The sequence below is a fragment of the Taudactylus pleione genome, unplaced genomic scaffold, assembly GCF_031769625.1.
Source record: "Taudactylus pleione unplaced genomic scaffold, aTauple2 ptg000758l, whole genome shotgun sequence".
NCBI classification, from domain to species: domain Eukaryota; kingdom Metazoa; phylum Chordata; class Amphibia; order Anura; family Myobatrachidae; genus Taudactylus; species Taudactylus pleione.
In genome coordinates, this window is record NW_028285160.1 from 7,648,852 (window position 1) to 7,653,800 (window position 4,949).

Sequence of the window (4,949 nt, forward strand, 5' to 3'; positions counted from 1 at the left end):
TCTAATGAATCCGCCCAGCGCTCCATCGCTCTGGCAACCCAGCAAATGGCCATAGCCGGCCGTGCTGCCCCCCCTGCAAGGGAATAAGCGGACTTCAGGCAGATTTCTACCTTGCGGTCCGTAGCATCCTTAAGGGAGGACATGGATGGCATCGGCAATGTGGCACTACGGACAAGACGGGTCACGTGAGAATCCACCTGTGGAGGGGATTCACACTTAGCAAAATAATTATCCGCGAACGGATAAGCCACCGCCAGGCGTCTCTGCGGCTGGTATCTTTTGCCAGGTTGTTTCCACGCCTCCTCTAAATGGTCCACCAACTGACCCGAAAGAGGAAAGACTGTGGCATCGCCCTTCACATCTTTGAAAAAGGCATACTTAGATTTAGCCGCTGGGGGAACTTCGTCCTCAATCACCAAGGCTGTGCGGACCGCCCGAATAAGTCCAGGAATATATACTTTGGACTTAGCATCAGCGTCCTTAGTATGGAGAGGTTCCTGATCGTAAGGATCCAGAATCTCCCCATCATCAGACGTCCCTTCGTCATCCTCATAAGGAGCGGACAGAGACGCCACCGGCCTTTTATGAGGCCGCATCACAGACTCCCCTTGCAACACATCCGACAAGTGCTGTACAGAACTCGTCAGGGAGTTAACCCACGCTGGCTCCTGAGAACCCGGGAGCGGGGAAATAGGGAGACTGTGGGGTACCACCAATTGTCGTGGGAACCCCTGCATGGGTGACGACACCACAGACTGCTGGGACAAACCCATCGGAGTAAACGCGGGCTGCGGAGCTAACTGGCCCACTAAAGCTGTTAACGCCTGAGCGAAACAAGCCCAGGGCGGCTCCTGTACCGGTGCTGTAACCGTAATAGGCCGCGCCATGGACAAACACTGCCGGCAAAGGCCCTCCGCGCTACCCTCCCCCTCCGCTAACGGTACTTTGCACGTGGTACACTGTAGCCGGAGGGGAAAATCACTTTCAGACATGATGGCACCACGTATGTGACCTCTCTCACCAATTAAGTATTAAATAGGCGAGAGACCACCCTGCAGCACCGCACCGCAAGGGCTTTAGCAGAAAGAACAGGGACAGTAATAAAGCTGACAGTTTAGAGAAGAAAAGTTACAGGCAGCGCTAGCACAGTCACATACAATGCAGAGAAATAACAATTCCTGCACTAACAGCGCTGATCACTCAACTACACAGACACAGGGCCTGGTAGGACACAGCGCTGCATACACAGACCTGAGCCACAGCGGAGGAGAGGTATGCGGGGGGACCCAGACCACGATGCTTCCTTCCAGACTTCCAGCAGCGTTCACCATGCGTTGCAGAGAAGATGGCCGCCGAGGAGCAGAGAGAAGCTGGCCTGGGGGAGGAGCGCTGACACAGGACCAGTCAGCACAGTGCAGAGAGGGCTGTGTGCAGCGGGGGAGGCGCCGGCTGTGAGACAGGGAAGGCGCGCTCCCCTGGCATGCATTTAACCCCTGGGACGCTGCAGCGCTACCGCTCTGCTGCGGTCCGCTGTCCCAGGGGGTAGTGGAAGCGCAGGTTGGTCGCCTGGCTCCACGCTGCAGCCAGTCCCCAGGGAGCCCCCTGCCTGGGGACTTAGGACCATGTGATCAGCGGGGACCCACCGCGGGACCCCGCTGCTTACCTCTGTCCCCCTTGAATCCGGCCATGGTCCGGAGCATCTGGGGTCACCGCTAGCTGTGACCCCAGACGCCCACCAGCATCCCCGGATCAGTACCGGCGTTCTGGTACCGGCGGGGTGTAGGGAAGACAGCATGGACGTCAGGACTGACTGTCCATGCTGTTCATCCAGATGTGCAGCCACAGCTGCATGAAGAAAAAGCTTCAGGGGCTCTTCTAGCCCCCACTCCAACAGGTGCACCCGACTCCGGCCGGGCACCAAACTAAACTGAGGTGCCTTGGCCCGGGGGCGGGGTATAGGAGGGGGACCTAGTGCATCCTGGGAGGCTGAAAGCTTAACTCTTTGGTGCCCTGCGACTGACGTCACACCTATACCCCAAGGTATCCTGTGGATACCCTATGGACCCTGAAGTAGAAAGGATAATTCGATGCCAACCTCTTTTGTGGTTGGAATCTCTTACTGAGCAACTGCCAGGCCCCCGCCATATGATCCGTCAACTGGTCAGACAAGGGAAAGACACTCGACGTAACCTTAACATTTTTGAAGTTAGGGTACTTAGATTTCAGGGCCGGTGCATCATCCTCTATATGAAGGATAGCGCGCACCGCCCTAACCAATGCCGGCACATTAATGGAAGATTTAGTCTCTATCTCCTGGGCCGCGGCGTCAGAGTCAGTGTCTTCATGAACTTCTCCATCATCCGAAGACACATCCGAGTCCGACAGCTGCGCTGTTAGAGAACTCACAACCTGACGCTTGGGCGCCTTAGGGGGCAAATCACTCTGCAACATCGACTGAAAAACAGAGGATGAGGCCGCCAGACTCTGCACAGAGCTGGAGAGTACATCCACCCAAGGTGGAGGCGCTGCATGGATAACCCTGAAAAGGCACCATCGACTGCTGAGTCACAGGGGGGGACTGGACATACACAGGCACCCCCGCATAAGGACCCACAGTTTGAGACCCGGAGGGAGACTGCAATAAATGCGGAATACCCGGGGAATGGGGGGTTAGGCTGGGGCAATGCTCTAACAGGCACCGCTAAACGGTCCGCAATAGATGCCAACACCTGGGAAAACATCGCCCAAGGAGGATCCTGTGAAATAGGGGGCACAGAGGGGCCGGGCACCAGCTGGCACCGCCCGCACAGACCATCCTGATAGATCCCCCCTATCAAATCCAGCAGCACAGCGCCTGCAGGAAAACAGCACAGGAGCTCCGAGTGCTCAGTCTCCTCATCAGACATGATACAGAAATGCTCAATGAAAACGTATCACCAGAGGGAATATGGTGAAAACACCTCCGCACTCACAGCATGCAACACAAAAAGCCCACAATATGGAACTGTGCAGCACACAACTGTATGTGACCGACCTCGCAAATACTTGATTTATACAAGCGAGGTCCACAGAAAAAAGCCCTTCCCCCACACACCTGTCGGGCCGTATGGAAAAGGAAAGGGATAGGTACAAGCTGACAGTAAGTTAGAAATAAGTCACAGACAGCAGCACTAGCAAAAGTCACATACAATGCAGTAAGGATTTGACTCACCGCACCTTCCGCTACAATCAACCTCCCAGATTCAGTGTCTGGGAGGGCTATAGCGCTGCGTACACTGTCCCTTTGCAGAGGAGAGGTACACAGGGGGACCGGTCCATGCATCGCCTGGGAGTCTGTGTTACAGCCTTGAAGATGGCCGTCAGAGAGCTCTGAGGAGTGGCCGCATGAAGAACAGCTCAGCGACGCCAGCACACGTGAGAGAAGGCGCGCTGAGCTGAGGAGCCGCTAAATCAGGGAAGGCTGCCTCCCCTGGCTAGTGATTAACCACAGGGACGCTGGTTCCCCTCCAGCCATTATTCCCTGATGGTCCGGCGGACGCGCGGGGTATGCCTGCAGAGGGGGGAGCCCGCCGCCGCTACTAGCGCCGCTGGTCTGTCCCCAGAGACCGGCGGCTAGAGACTGCATTTCCCCCGCGTGCAGCGTTGACAAGCGCTACACGCGGCTTACCTGAATCCCCGTGAGCCCGGAAGCACTCAGTGGGAGGTCCCGGAGCTAGTACTGACTCCGGGGTCCCGCTGCGATCCCCAGATCAGTACTGGCGTCGCAGCGCCAGCGGGGTTGTTGGAGCGGCAGCGTGGACGTCCAGCTGGACATTCTGATGCTGCCGCTCAGAAGAGTAAAAAATAAAACAATAAATCTTCTATCTTCTTAAAAATAAAGTTTAGGGCTGTCATAAACAGCCCCACTGCGACAGGGTGACCCGACTCCGGCTGGGCACCAACTAAAACTGAGGTGCCTGTGGCTCGGGGTATAGAGGAGGACGGACCCAAGTGCATCCTGGGAGCAGTGAAAGCTTTAACTGCGTGGTGCCCGTGGATCCAGATCCAGCTATACCCCAAGGTCAACCCTGTGGACCCCCTATGGACCCTGAAGTAGAAACGCAATTTAGCAGCTATTGAGGCCGTTTAAAAACACCAAATACCTTCAGCAAGCCAAATGGGGGGGTACCATAGCTAACCCCCATGTCAGAACATCTTTTGGGGGGTGTCAGGCTGATTTCCCCAAATCTGACACTACTTTCCGCCTGTTGAAGTTTCGCTGGGTCTCATGTTCGCGTACTTTCAAATTGAAAACGGGGTAAAGCGGGCACGCGCGCAATACTTTTCCACCTACTGAACAGGCGAAAAGTCTGGGCCACGGAAAAGTATCGCGGCTCGGCTCAAATTGAAAACGGCTCTAGGATGCTTCTGAACACTTGTGGCGCCATATAAATAAATAATAATCTCCTAGCACTACCTAATCCTCCAGTTCTGCCATCATTAAACCTTTCTTCTGGTGATTTATGGCCAAAGCCAGGGAGCCCAGAGCTGAGGCAGCAGCATACTGTGAGTGACTGGGGAACAAAGGCTCCTCTCCATAATGCAGGCCGAGGCCAGGGTACCTCTACCCGCACTCAGCCTGGCTTTAGTTGGAGAAAATTATTTTGTCAAGGTATAATATCGTTATAAAGCTAGAACATAAGGTTTATTATGTACTAACAGGTGACCCCCCTCACACACAGTCCATCCTGCTCCTGTGTGCACTGAGCGTCAGGGACATAATGGCGGCTTATTATTACTTATTTTTGTAATGGAGCTGTTCCAGTAGCGGCCAATAGTTCATGCAAGCGCGTATGATGTATGCATGATGCAGAATACACATAACAAGGCATCAGTCAGTGCATTACGCCTGGCGCTGCTGCCGCCACATTGGGCGCCATTGTCTACTCACGCTCCGCCCACCTCCGCCT